Here is a 16,995-nt window from a genome sequence, read left to right on the forward strand (position 1 = left end):
CGTCATTACAGAGAAACCATTACAGAGAAAACTAGGGATGTGAACCCGACAAAATTTTTGCCCGGGTTCGGTTCGAGGTAAAAAAAAAAGGTGGGTTAGGTTCGGGTTCGGTTCAGGGAAATATTTTTGAACCCGGGTTTTGTTCCGGGTTCAGCTCGGGTTTAAGAATTTTTGAATTGATAAAAAAAAAATTTATATTTAAATCATAATTAAAAAGCTTGACATAAATTTGATATAAAAAATAAATTTTTTATTTTATTTATAGGCAAAATATAGTTAAAAAATGCAAAAGTTTACAAAAACTGTCCTACATCTTTTTTTTAACAATTTTTAAGTTAGATTTGGAGAATTCTTTAAATTATCATTATCCAATATAATAATTTATACTTTGACTTGTACACTTTCATTTTCCTCTAATTAATTTTGAGAATAATTAAAAATAGGCGTAAATGAATTTAATCGTTTAAAATTTATTAACCCTCCAATAGGAATATCTGAGAAAAAAATTAAAAATGGCGTAAATGAATTAAATTATTTAAAATATATTAACACTTCACTTTATTGGAAATTTGAAAATTAAATTATTATAATTTGTATTTACAATTATACAAATATCTTAAAAAATACACTGAACCCGGTTGAACTTGGGTTCATATAAAATTCCCGGGTTTGGTTCGGGGTTTTTAAAATTTTATAAACGGGGTTCAGGTTCGGGTTCAGATTTTTTTTCAAAAACCCGGGTTTTCTTCTCCAGGTTCGGGTTTGGTTCGAATCCCTTGAGATAACAATTATAGAGAAACTTTTACGGAGAAAACAATTATAGAGAATGTCGTTTATAGAGAATTTTTTTAAAGAGAATAATTTTATAGAGAATGATTTTACAGAGAATGATTTCACAGAGAATGTTTTTACAGAGAATGATTTTATAGAGAAAGATTTTATAGAGAATTTTTTATAAAAAATTTTATTTAAAGAATATGATTATTTTATAAAAAGTAAATCTATATAATATATAACATTTTTGTGTAAATTTGTGAAATCATTATTTAGGCTCTGCATACATAGGGGAAAAAAAATTACAGTTTTTATTATAATATTAAATATTATAATTACCTTATATAAGAGAATAATTGCTTATTTTTTATTGTAAGAAAATTATTACAATCGGCACAGAAAATTGTTTATCTTTATACAAAGTTTTTCAATTATTAGAAGCTAACTTAACTAGTTACAGTTACATTGCCAAAGTAACTATTAACAAAAAGATCTATTTTATTTCGTATTCTTATCTTTAAAAGTAAATTTAGCGAATTCCTCACAAATCATGTCAAAATTTTGTTCTACCATTAGGGGAAATGTGCCATAAATGACCATGTTTGAAGACTAGCCACCACCCTTTAACATTTTATCTATTAAACCGATTTCTCTCAAAATTGGTCAAAATGTGTATATTTATGATATGTACCTTATCTAAGTTCATTTTTTTAATAGAGCAATCCAATAAAAAAATATTTTAAATAAACTATTTTTAGTACCTCTTTCTAGAAAAATCACTTTACACATTTTTTTTGTTTGGTGAAAAAATTACTAATTTAGATTACTGATATTTTATATAAATATTATCCATAGGCATTTAGCATTATTCACACAAAAAATTAGATCTTAAGTTTTATTTAATAGATATATAAAGGCGATGAATAATAATAGACAGATGAGTATTGTCTGGCCATGTATTGACTGGTCACAATTCACACATTATATAGATTAACAATTTTTTATTAATCATATTCTTTAAATAAAATTTTTTATAAAAAATTCTCTATAAAATCCTTCTCTGTAAAAACATTCTCTGTAAAAACATTATCTGTAAAATCATTCTCTATAAAAAAATTCTCTAACGACGTTCTCTATAATTGATTTCTCTGTAAAAGTTTCTCTGTAAAAGTTTCTTTGTAAAATACATTCTCTATAAATAAATTCTCTATTTTTGTTTTCTCTATAAAGGTTACTCTGTAAAATACATTCTATGTAATGGTTTCTCTGTAATGACGTGGAACCAAGGAAATGTATATTATATTTTTATTTAACGATTAAAGAAAGAGGGGATATTAAATAATTTTTTTTATTTATTTCACAGATAAGCCGTCACTTTTTTTATTGTTTGCCGATGAGCAAAATTATGTGAACGCTGAATATATTGCTACTAAAATAGCAAAGGTTTCAAACAAAGATTCGTGTTTTCAAATTGTCCATAATATTGTTGCCAACAAAATTATATGGAAAAATAGTTGTGCTACCAATAATATTGAGAATAGTATTTCTAATATTTTAAAAAGGGCCCCTTCTTTTATTTCATATTTAAATGATCGAGGGCGTCAAAACATAATTTACTCTCAAATAATTGGAGAAAATAACCTAATCTTAGGTGATCACGTATTATTACCTATCCATAGGACAGATAGAACTAATATCTGTCCTAAAAATTTAGTAGGGAAAATATTAAAAATTGAAAAAAATAAAATATGGGTAGGTACATGTGCTGGAAGAATTTCAACACCGTTTATTGCCTCTAGTCTGTATAAAACGATAAAATTAAATGATTTTGAAGTTCCCAACAAAGATATATCAATCATAGGTAATTTAAGCTTTTTTTATTATAGTAACATACTCCTCAAATTAATTCATCTATATAAAATATATTAATTATTTATTTAAACTGCTAACAATATTTAGGAGCCTCCCGGAGTGTTACAAACTATGGGAAAACGTCGTTATGTAATTGCAAAATGGGTTGCATGAACAAAAGATGCGAATGTTACAAGAACAATCTTAAATGTTCAACTAAATGTCATGTATTATTAAATAATTGTTATAATAAATAATTTATTTTTTAATTCCGATTTTTTTAAAATATATATTCATGCGAAAATATTTATGATTTTTATCCTTTTTGAAAATTTTTTAATTAGTTTATTATATAACAAATAAAGAAAATAAAAACTAGACGGCTAAAATTGACAAAAAAGTATATTATTTTATTTTAGAAATAAAAACAAATTTAATAGAAAAATATATATTTCGAATAAGGGTTTGACTTAAAAAAACAGGAGAAAGAAAATTAAGATTAAATTAAAAAAATTTTTTAATAAATAAAAATATATTTATACACCATATTAAAGTAGAATTAGGCGTATTTGATATATAAAATTAGTCTTGACCCCCCCCCCCCCCCAATAATAGCTTCTCCATCGAGAGGTATCGCTTGGCTTGTTGCCTATTCAATATGTCTTAATTATCGATTGATAACTAATAACCATATATTTATATCTATAATAAGTTCAATAAGAAATTACTTAAAATATATGGGTCTGAACCTAGAATCTGTGCTCAGGGTTCGTGCTCATAGCAGATTTAGTCGATTTTTAAAGCCAAGCGCCAGGTCTGGGTATTACACTACCAACCAATTAACAACACTAATATAAGTAATTTAGTTTCATAAAATTTAAGTTAACTTGTTAAGTTCACGACTCAAGTTCAAAACTCGAGTCGCGACTTGAGTTCACGACTCAAGTTAAGCATAGCTTTGAAGCAGCTAAGAATTATTATCCAAAACTTTTAAATTAAAATTTAACTTAATAAAATTATTTTCACGACTCAAGTTCATAACTCGAAGCGACTGGAGTTCACGACTCAAGTTCAGAACTTGAGTTGTAAAAATGAGTCGACTAATCGACCCAAAACTCGACTCAAGTTTTGAGACGATTATTGCGACTTCGACTCGGAGTCGAAGTCAGGAGAACTCGACTATTTAACAGCACTAATTAATCTTTTAAAAATGTTTAAGAGTAAGAAAGTACAGATTTAAACGGCCTTTTTTTAGTCAAACTTTAGAGTTAATATTTTAAAGCGAAAATAATCAATAATACGTAGAGTTGTTAACATTTTTCTTTCATTTTCCTTCAATTTTAACTATAATCTATGTCTTCTGGTGGTTTGAATCATGAGAGGGTGGGGGTAAACATTTTTCCAAAAAAATATCTAGACAAAGGTATTAAATCCTCTCCATCTTTCCCGATGTCGAAATCTTCAATCGATTTCTGTTTTCCTAAGAATATCCCAAATCGACATATTTCTTTCTAAAGAAAAAGTATAACTAGTAATTATTAGTCTTAATGGGCATGGTGGGCAAAGTTTATTCCACTAACTTTAGGTGGGAATTGATTGTTTTTTATAGAAATTACTGCTTTCCACATAAATAACTATTAAACATGCCGTTTATACTTTTGAAATTAATTTTATCACTTAAAATATTTTGGAATACTCCTCCGGTCAATTGACCGAATTGCCAACCCTGATAAAAAGTATTCAAAAATCATCTTCAAAACCTAGTTAATTAATTTTAGACGATTTAAAAAGTTTGGAAATTTATTTAACCCGCCTACCCAGCCCTCCCATGGTTTTCAAAAAAATATATACCCGCCAGACCCGCCCATTTGTCTAAAATTCCTTACCCACCCGCCCACCCATTAGTCTATAATTTTTTTTAACCCGCCCGCCCGTCTGCTCATTCTCAAATATTTTAAATTTTTTTTTAATTTATATAAATTATTTTTTATTTTTTTAGATATATTTTCTTTATTCATAATAAAATTTTAAAATAAAAATAAAATTAAAATATATTTTTTTATTAAAAATTTTGTTATAAAAAATAAAATTTATATATTATATAATAAAATAAAATAAAATAAAATAAAAATGAAATGGGCAATTATAAAGATAAACAATTATTATTAAATAAAATAATACAATGCAGATTGCAAACCCAAAAAAAGGAAATTTTAAGAGAAAAGTTTTATTACATTCCCATAAATGGAAATTTTTAATAAACATAAATGTTTATTTATTCTAAGAAAAAAGTTTTATTGTTGTGTTTATTACATAATATAGTTAGGTAAATGTTCTTCACTTACAAAAATCGATTGGTACAATAAAAAAAGAAATATTGTTATAGATCATTTAAACAATTATTTTTTTTAGTTTGTTTTTGAACAAAAATTTTAAATTTCCTTAATCCGCCCGCCCATTGTTTAAATTACTTAACCCGCCCGCCCAGCCCGCCCATAGTTTTAAATTTTTTACCCGCCCATCCGCCCGCCCATTTAGATGGCAGACCTCTAATATATATTGCGATAGAATTTGATTATTAACATGTTTGCCCAGCTTTATCTTTTTTGAAAAATTTATAAAGATCTTTCACATCCTGTTAAGAATTTGATGAATTTTTTTCCAAGATGAGTGTTGTGGTTCATCAATGGTTATTGTTTCATCCATTTATAAGTAAAATACTAACTAAATATTGAAACGGAAAAATATAAAAAGTAAAAGGTGAATGAGATATTATAAAGTGTTAGACATTAAATAATCATGTTTTATTTGTTCATGTACTTGGCAATGGCACATTAACTAAAAAACAATTCATAGTATAGTAAGTAAACTTTTATCTTCTTTAATCGGTCTTCGGACCGGACCGGACCTCCCATGGGAACTAAGAGCATGATGGGACCGACTTTGACCGAACTGGACCATTGCAAACACTAATTTTGCATATAAAATTCTTGAAAAAATAAACGAATAAAATAACGATATAATAAAAATATGAAATTGTAACAAAAGAAAATAAAAGACAAGATAGAGAAAAGCAAGGGATAATAAGGATAATAGAAAAGTTCATTTTTTTATCATAAATACCAGTTATATAACATAAATTAAGTAATTAGAATTACTAAGTCAATTTATATGGTTTAAAATGCTTTGTTGAGATTTTGAAGCAGAACAACTACTCTAATACTGGTATAAAGATAACTTAAACGCTTAAATTATGTAAATAGCACTTCATCTTTTTTTTGAAGTTTAATTTTGTATTTCAGACACAAACCAAAACATGACTATTTTCAATTGAAAATGATGAAATTTAATTAATTTCTGCTACTTTCTTCAAATATAATAAAATAATGAAAAATAAATCAACAATTGTATCTTAATATAAAGTAGTATAAAATAAAAAATTTAGCATGTTTCCTGTTTCTATTTTAAAATAATTTATTAACGACACTGGAAAAAAATAATTATCATAAACGAAATTATGACATTTTAAAGCAATCTTTTAAGAAGATACGACAGAAAGCAGGCAGATAACTAGGACTGAAAGAACCATATGAATCCACTTGGAAGTAATGGTTATTGCAGATATCCCTCCTCCAGTTGTATGTGGGCCCCATTTTTTCTGATTAAAATAAGAATATATATTTTTTATAAATTCAAAAATAATTAATAATCCGTTAATAAAAGAAAAATAAATTAATAAGTGCTCTAATTAGAAACGTTTGGGAGGGTTCAAGTCAAACGGAATTAAATCGGGATAATTTTTTTAGTCTTTTTTGACAAGACAAGTAAAGATATTAAGTTATTGTATTTCTCATTTAAAAAAAAGGTTTACATTTTTAATTAAAATATTTCCAATTTGAGACTGTTTAGCTAGTCTACCTCTGTGAGGTGTTCAAATTAGAAAAGCTATTTGCTTATTTCACACAACACATTCATATTGCAACAAAATAAAATAAAAATTATTGAGATTATTATAAATATTTTATGAGCATTTTGATTTGAATTAGGTACCATTATTTATTACGCGTAATATTATAAAATCGATAATGAATAATTAACAAAATAATTAAAAAAATTCTTATGTACTTCTATTTTTATATAATATTATATATTTTTTATTGAGGCTTTGAAGGGAAGAAAATGGCGAAACTTTAATTCATTTCCCTTCTCTTAAAATTTAATTTTAAAAATTACCCTTAGAACACAATAAGGAGGAAGGACATGCTTGTCGGGTAAAAAGATGAAGCAAAATTTGGTTATGCAATACAATAAAAACCAATTGAAGTCGGACCAGGTCTGATTATCTGGGAGGGTCAATTCGATTGTTTGGATACTGAGGTACCGGTTTCAGGCTACAATATTTTATTCAAAAATAAGGCTAAAAATTATCTTTAAGAGATTAGATATAGAAGTTTGTATTCGGATCTGAATTGAAACTAGACATATTTTGCGGTTAAATATCAAAAATAATTTAAATTCATTAATAAAACTGTTAAATATGGTATTTTATTTTAATTTAATATGCTCATCCTTTAGCCTTACTTAAATAAACTAATTAAAAATATTTATTTTTTTACCCTTATTTTGTTTTGTCTTCAATACATAAAAATTAAATAAAGTTTTCCTTTTTTTACCCTTCTTTTGTTTTGCCCTAAATACATAAAAATTAAATAGTGTTTTTCTTTTGTTTTAAGTTAAGTACATTTAAAGTAAAAGGTATCCCGTCTCTACAGAGAATCTTTTATAGAGAATGCAAATATAGATAAACTTTTATAGAGAAAACAATTGTAGAGAATGTCGTTTATAAAGAATATCGTTTATAGAGAATGATTTTATAGAGAATTTATTTTATAGAGAAACTTTTAAAGAGAAAACAATTATAAAGAATGTCGTTTATAGAGAATCTCATTTATAGAGAATGATTTTATAGAGAATCTCGTTTATATAGAATGATTTTATAGAGAATTTATTTTATAGAGAAACTTTGAAATAGAAAACAATTATAAAGAATGTCGTTTATAGAGAATGATTTTATAGAGAATTTATTTTATCGAGAAACTTTTGTATAGAGAAACTTTTATGTATGGAAAACAAATATATTTGAATGTCGTTTATAGAGAATCTAGTTTATAGAGAATGATTTTATAAAGAATATTTTACAGAGAATTGTTTTACAGAGAATTATTTTATAGAGAATTGTTTTAGTGCGAATTATTGTATAGAGAAGGATTTTATAGAGAATAATTTTATATTGAAGAATTTTATAGAGAATGATTTTATAGAAAATGAATTAAGTATCATTTTAGAAATAAATTTTCTCAAATATGACCATTTACCATTTAATTCTTTTTTTTTGGCACTTATTAAACCAGATTTAATCTAATATAATTTATTAAAAATATATTTAAGGATATTTAATTGGAAAATCTACTCAATAAGAGGCTAAGGATATTTAATCTGGAAAATCTACTCAATAACAGGCTTTGAGATTTTTTTTAATTACAATGTAGAATATTTTATCATTATATATATTTGATGCGAAATATCATATAAATTTAGAAAAGGAAAATATCAAAGTAGGCTTAAGAAAAATTTCCAAAAAAGCAATGTCCTACACCATCACTTAGAAAGCAAAAAGATAAGTTGAAAAAATTAAGGTATTCACAAAAATAAATACTTACTAAGTTAGTAATAATCTTAGTAACTTAACATTTTATATTGCATAAATTCTTTATTCAAATTTTCAAATTTTTTCGATCAAATAAAATTAATTCAAAATAGTTCCATAATCCAAAATATATAATTTTTATTTTTATTTATAACAAATGCATATATACATTGTATATAAATATAAATTTAATTCTATAATTTAAAAATATAATTTAAACATTTAAATTAATATTGCGGGATAACGCCCTTAGGTAATCTAACATGGGTTTTGAATTCGACTATTCTATACACCCGTTGAGCTCTTTCACGATATTGTTTCTTTGAGAGTGGAGCCAATAGTCCCAAAGAATATTGCTCCAATTTATAGCAATTAAGGCTATCTTCATCTTTGAGAGCTAAAAATTAAATAAGATTTTTAAAATTTTTTAATATAATATATATTTCATACTTTTGATAAATTTCCAAATGGTTGGATGATGGGAACTTATAAGGGAAGAAAAACTCCGGTGCCAACCTTCTACTGCATTGTTGGTATTTGGAGCTCGCATCAGAGTGGAATCATACCAATTCCATAATGAAATACTAAACAATGGGGATCTCCTCTCCATTGCTATCATTTTGCCTATCCATATCTCCTCGAAGTATTCTATCAAAGGTTGGAGAATATCCCGCCTTTCTTGATAGTATTCGGAACCAACCAGTACCTCGAATCCATGGATTATGTCGTCCACTGACACATATGCCAGTGATAATAACATCTTAACTTGTAAAGCAAAATTAGGCTCTGTCATATATGACATACAAATTATTGCATTTTTTTGAACGGCGCGCCATATTCATTGAGACATGTGGAAGAAACATCCACGGTTAGCCAACGGAAAAGATTGGTTGAAAGCTGATATGGCTGCCAATTCAAAGTCTGTCATTATAGACTTAGGATCAAGATGAATTTCGAAATTTTTAATCTTTTCGAAAATATTTAAATAATTTTGATGGCGATGCGACGCCATAAGGATATAAACGGCAGGAATAATCGTGTCGTATTTCATCCCATGGATGGTATAGATTTGTTGAAAGAATGGAGGGAATGTCTTGAAGGTACCATTTGCGTACCATTTGTCGCACGTTGATAGGAACTGTATATTTTTTATTGTTGAAAATATTAGGCATCGATGATTATGGTGACCGCAATCATATAATAAAAAATTTTGCCCGTTATTATTTATTTGATATTCAATAGGGATTATTAGGTCAATTAAATTAACAGGAACAGTAGGCGCCCTTCCTACTAGGCGTCGTTTTCTTTGAATTGTTCTTTTGATTATGGAACAGCTTGGCATTCTCCCCATAGCTGCCGTAGATATATTGGTTTTTATATCCGCTATTATATTATTGGGTAGAGATTTATTTCTTTTCTTGCTTCAATTTCGGCAATGTCTGGAACATGATTATGCATTTGATTATGAAATATAACTCCAGATTGTCCTTGCCCTTCCATTGCACTCTTCCAAGTGGAATTTAACACAACGCCAATAACTTGTATAGTTAATAAGCTTCTCTAGTGGAAATATAAATGATTCAAAAATTAGTAATTGATTGTTTTGACTGCTTAAGATAAATTCAGCCATTAAAATTTATAAGTTCTTTAAAAAAAATTTAGATTTCAAAATTAATGAAAATTTTTCTTAAATCCTATTATATATAAAATAAAACTTAAATAATTGTAAGTTTAAATTTTTATTATAATTGTTATTTATTTGTATTTTCATAGAGCAAAACTCAATCAAATATAAAAATTTTTATTTCCATTTTATTTTTAGATTTTTTTTTCTCAACAAGAATTATATCGGTATAACTAAATACTGCTTTGTTGCTAAAGTGTCTTGCTAAAAAGCAATTAATCATAATCAATCATAATTTGCTTATATAATATGTTTTAAAAATTTTTTTTCAAAAACATTTTTTTTATTTTATAAATCAACTTTTAATTAAGTAAAAAATTGATATTAAATATCAAATAATTTAAAATTATATTTTTTCTTAATATTACTGGAAAAAAAATATATTTACTAGCTTATTACAACTTAAATTTAATTTTTCAATTACAAAATTTAACAAGTTTATATCCATAAGAGGGCGTTAAATGCATAAATATGAAAATATATTCTTAGGCAGGGGTTCGAACCGAACCGAACCGCAAAACCGGAATGAACCGTTATGATTTTCTGAACCGTAACCTTAACCGAACCGTTATAAAGAAAATATTAAAAGAGCGAACCGAACCGTTATAAATATTTTAAACCGGTTTAAACCGGTTCAAAACGGTTTTAAAAATAATTAATTTTAAATTATTAACCTAAATTTAAAATTTTAATTTTCCTTGGGGGCATTTTTTGAATTGGTGATTTCTTTTCAAATTAAATATTTCTATATTATCAACATTATATATCAAATTAAATATTTTTATATTATCAACATTATATATCAAATAATACCAGGTTTGTTGTTTTTTCTTTAAATACTTAATTTATAAGAGATTAGACAATTTATCTGTTAATTAGATAAGATATCTTAAAATCAGACATAATTATTCTTGGCTAAATTAACAAATTTATATATAAGATATTAATAAGCTTTTAGAATAATACCTGCTAATAATTAGGAAAAAATTATATAATTCTATTATTAATAAATGACATCTAATAGAAATCAAGTACCTTTTACATTCATTTTTATATTATATGGTTTATTTTTTTATCTCATTATAAAAACTTAGATCATAGAATTTAAATGACAATAAATAAAATAATCAGCAATATTTTAATGATATAATAATTTTTTATTTATAATCATTGTTTTTTTAATTCAGAATTCTAATATTATAAATTATTTATTATTATAATATGTTAGTTAGCATTTACCATTATCATATATGCAAAATAAAAAAATATGATTAAAGAATGGCATTTGTAATGAATATTTTTCTAAATCTGTATTTTTAAATAATAAAAATCTTACTATAAATCTTCTGTTTAAATAAGTTAATTAACATTTCATTAAATTATTTTTATACTTTTATTTATTTATTAATGTGTTTTATATTTAATTAAACTTACAGTGAATTAAAAATAGAAATTACATTTCTATGTTAAACTAAATATAAATACTATAATTTAACTTAAATTACCTATTCTGTCATATTATATTAACATCTAATAGAAATAAAGTACTGACCAATTTTTTAATATAGTTTTACAATAATTTCTTATTAATTGATATATTCAAAAAAGACCATGCTGCAAATCTTGAACGACATATACAAAGATTCCACAATAGGGAATTCAAATAATTAAGAAAAAAGAAAGAAAATTTGACTATTAAAAAAAATTCAAATAACGAAAACTGCAAGCCAGTATAATACAATCCAAGATGCTTTTAAGTCCAACATTACTACAATACAAATCAATATAAATAAAGAAACTTTAATCCGCTCCTGCACCGAGCTAATAACAGTTCACGGTAGGCCAATAAAATCAATTGACGACAAAGCATTTCGAAATATTATAGATCCAATAATTATAGGATTGGGTGGAAATTTAACTATCAATTCGGAAAATATACGCAATAATATTAAAAAAATGGCGTTAGATTTTTCGGAAAATATAAAAAAGGAAGTATATCAAAAACCTATTTCGTTGAAATTAAATATAGCAACTAGATATGATAGGTCCATATTGGGGATCAATATTCAATTTATTAATAACGGAAAAATAAAATTAAGGACTCTATGCATGAAAGTGATTAAAGAACGACACACATCAGAATATCTTAAAAAAATTATTCTAGATGTTCTAAAAAATATGAAATAAAAATTGAGCAGATTTACACAATAACCACCGATAATGCAGCAAATATTATTAAGTTAATTAAGCTATTAATACTACACGATGAAGAAGATGATGAAGATGATGACCTTAACGATTATTTAATTAATGATGATTTAAATAATAATGATATAGATAATGATGATTTAAATAATAATGATATAATTCATGATGAAAATAAAGAACCTTTTAATATTGAAAATATTAATCTTGCATCAAGTGCCAGATCCATATTAATAGGTATTAGATGTACTTCACGTTCATTTCAATTAGCAATTAATGATTGCATTAAAAATTCAAATGAAATTGTCATTATAAATAAAGCAAGAAACATCTGCAAAAAAATAAGAAATCAGACAACAATGGCTATTCTCTCAAAATTAAATTAGAAAAAACCACTAATAGATTGTTGCACAAGATGGAACTCTATCTATTTAATGTTGGAGAGATTACTAGAGTTAAAAAGCTTTTGCCAAGAAATATCGCTCCAAAACGATCACGAAAAATGTTTATCAGAGAAAATGGAAAATAATTAGTGACATATTAAAAGCTTTATATCCAGCTTATGTTTTGACAAAATATTTACAAAGTGAACAATTGACAATGGGCGATTTTTATGCTGCGTGGATCAAATGTCTCATGCAAACGAGTAAAGTAGACACTCCATTTGCCAGACTTTTAGTTTCTACGATGAAAGCACGAGAAATAAATTTCAAAAATGAAGTCTTTTGCTCTGCTATTTATCTCGACCCTAGATATAATGTATTTTTAACTTTTGAAGAAAGAGAGATCGCCAGAAAACATTTTTGTAAAACTTGGAATTGATACAAAATCTAAATAATCAGAATATTGAAATTCTAAATACTATGCCTTGTTCTTATTCGAAGGATAATTTAGATGATGATTTTGAAGATTTATTAAAGTCGCATGAAAGTCATAATAAGAATAATTCTCAGGGCATCGAAAATTATAATAAATGTATAGAAATAGAATATATAATTCGGTCATTTGATAATATAGAGAGATTAGAAAAAGATAATAATCTTTTGAATTATTGGGAAAATGTAAAGAATAGTATGCCAGAACTTTATAAGTTAGCTATAACTGTGCTAGCAGTTCCAGCTACGCAGGTCTCCGTAGAAAGAGCATTTTCAAGCCTTAAGTTTATACTCTCTGCGCAGAGAACTAAATTAAATCCTGAAATATTAGAAAATATTTTAGTTATCCTTTCGAATTCTCTTTTTAAACCTAAATAGTATAGTATACATATAATTTTATTCATTATTGTATTTACGCATGTTTGTTTTTATCTTATTTATTTATGAAATAAAAAAAACTAATTTGTCTAATTTATATTTCCTAAATTTAATAAAAATATCTATTAGATTATCATGGATAAATTAAATAAGAAATTATAAACTAAAAAGATATTTCTCTAAAATTAATATATACATGGTAAATGATTAATTTTTTTTTAAATTAAATTTATAAAAACCGGAACAAACCGAAAAGAAACGTTATAAATTATAAACCGAACCGATATGATTTTTTTTTTAAAAACCGAAATGGAACAAAACCTTTATAAAATTTTAAACTAAAAACCTGAACGAACCGAACCGTTATACTAAACGGTTCGAAACCCTGTTCTTAGGAAACCAGAATAAATATTGGATAGCGCATTTTTATATTTGGGTGTAAATACATGTGAAAACCTAAAATTTTTTTAAAAAATAGAGGTTTCTTTGACATTTAATTAATGAGTAGGTTTAGAATCGAAAAATAGTAGAAAGTTTGTAAGGAACATATTGCTGGCGTTATTGATCAAAATCTCTTCATTTTTGGCTTAATAGTGGACAATAAGGTGGTAAGCATTATCCTAAATAATTTTTTTTAAATATTAAGATTTGACCGAATGGCGAGCTCAAAACCCACCACTTACTAAATATTCGATCGACCAAATTTGATAGTAATATTATTTGGAAAATGTTCATTTTTGGTTAATTTATCTATAAATACGTGCAAATCATTATCCCAAAAAATATTTTAAAAATATCGTGATTTGACCGATAACCGATTTGAAACCGAAATACTGCTTTGCTGGCGCTCTCCGTGGAAAATTCTTCATTTTTGGTTTATAAGTGAACAATAAGGTGTTAAGAATTATCCTAAATAATTTTTTTTAAATATTAAGATTTGACCGAATGGCGAGCTCAAAACCCAACACTTACTAAATATTCGATCGACCAAATTTGATAGTAATATTATTTGGAAAATGTTCATTTTTGGTTAATTTATCTATAAATACGTGCAAATCATTATCCCAAAAAATATTTTAAAAATATCGTGATTTGACCGATAACCGATTTGAAACCGAAATACTAATTTGCTGGCGCTCTCCATGGAAAATTATTCATTTTTGGTTTATAAGTGAAGAATAAGGTGTTAAGCATTATCCTAAATAATATTTTGAAAATATTAAGATTTGACCGAATGGCGAGCTCAAAACCGACCACTTACTAAATATTCGATCGACCAAATTTAGTATTAATATTATTTGGAAAATGATCATTATTGGTTTATTTATCTATATATACGTGTAAATCATTATCCCAAAAAATATTTTAAAAATATCGTGATTTGACCGATAACCGATTTGAAACCGAAATACTGCTTTGCTGGCGCTCTCCGTGGAAAATTCTTCATTTTTGGTTTATAAGTGAACAATAAGGTGTTAAGAATTATCCTAAATAATTTTTTTTAAATATTAAGATTTGACCGAATGGCGAGCTCAAAACCCAACACTTACTAAATATTCGATCGACCAAATTTGATAGTAATATTATTTGGAAAATGTTCATTTTTGGTTAATTTATCTATAAATACGTGCAAATCATTATCCCAAAAAATATTTTAAAAATATCGTGATTTGACCGATAACCGATTTGAAACCGAAATACTAATTTGCTGGCGCTCTCCATGGAAAATTATTCATTTTTGGTTTATAAGTGAAGAATAAGGTGTTAAGCATTATCCTAAATAATATTTTGAAAATATTAAGATTTGACCGAATGGCGAGCTCAAAACCGACCACTTACTAAATATTCGATCGACCAAATTTAGTATTAATATTATTTGGAAAATGATCATTATTGGTTTATTTATCTATATATACGTGTAAATCATTATCCCAAAAAATATTTTAAAAATATCGTGATTTGACCGATAACCGATTTGAAACCGAAATACTGCGTTGATAGCCCCTCGATGGAAAATTTTTTATTTTTGGTTTATAAGTGAACAATAAGGTGTTAAGCATATTCCTAATAATATTTTGAAAATATTAAGAATTGACCGAATGGCGAGTTCAAAACCGACCACTTACTAAATATTCGATCGACCAAATTTTATAGTAATATTATTTGAAAAATGTTCATTTTTGGTTAATTTATCTATATATACGTGCAAATCATTATCCCAAAAAATATTTTAAAAATATCGTGATTTGACCGAATACCGATTTGAAACCGAAATACTGCATTGCTGGCGTTATCCATTGGAAATTCTTCATTTTTGGTTTATACGTGTACATTGACGTGTTAAGCCTTATCCCAAAAAATATTTTAAAAATATTATGATTTGACCGAATTCCGAGCTCAAAACCGACCACTTATTAAATTTTTGATCGACCAAATTTGGTAGTAATATTAGTTGAAAAATGTTTATTTTTTTATATATATCTATAAATACGTGTAAAACATTATCCCAAAAAATATTTTAAAAATATCATGATTTGACCGATAACAACATTTTATGACCTCGGCCTGTAAATTTGTATATTTCATTACTATGAAAAATTTTCTTTGTATTTTTATAAATTTTGAAAATATGATCCGAAAAAAATTTTAAACCCTCTATTATATGATTTTTCAGTTATTGAAATGATATTTATCAAATCCATTCTTTTAAATTGGCAAGATCAATGTTTAATTTAATAAGATCTTAGGACCGGGGCATTTGACTCAGGACATGGGTATCTTGTATAATATTATAGAAACGATTAATAAATCAAGTAGTTTGAGAAAATTTAAAAAATATAATATATATCATCAAGTCTATATAACAATGAGTGAGTGGGTGTGATCGATTTATAAAATATTAAAATTGGTATAAAAATTCTTGTTTTCATCCATAAAGATAACCTTTTCAACTAAATTTTTATTTAAAAGCCTTATGTTTGCAAGAAACTCACGCTTAAGAGGAATTTAAATAGTTTCTGTTCGAAAACAAAGGACTATATAACAAATACAAACAATATTATATATATAAATTATATTTAGTCTCTCTTTAATAAATACTTTTTGTATTTTTAATGTATTTTTTGGCTTCTCTTATATTTTGGATATAGCTATGTTATTCCTTTCAAGCAAATATATTTTTTATAAACGTAACATCGTGTTTAATTAGTTAATAAAATTTTAAAATCATAAAATATACAAAGATGCTTTCTACAATTTTTATAAAAATAATAAAGATTTATATAAATCACTTTTTTATTATTGTCATTAAATTTTATAAAGTTTGTGGCTAAAGTTAAATGGATTTCATAATAAAAGGAAGGACGCTTTGCAATGCTCTGAATCTATATTTACGTAGAGCATATCTTCGAAAAATATATGATTAAGTTCTTACATGGATAATCAAATTATTTGAAGATCGACCTTTTCACTAGAGATAAATTAAAATAAAAACGAGCGAAGAAATTGAATATTTCAAGTAT

This window comes from Gordionus sp. m RMFG-2023, chromosome 1 (genome assembly GCF_954871325.1).
Source record: "Gordionus sp. m RMFG-2023 chromosome 1, tfGorSpeb1-WG-v2, whole genome shotgun sequence".
NCBI lineage: Eukaryota > Metazoa > Nematomorpha > Gordioida > Chordodea > Parachordodidae > Gordionus > Gordionus sp. m RMFG-2023.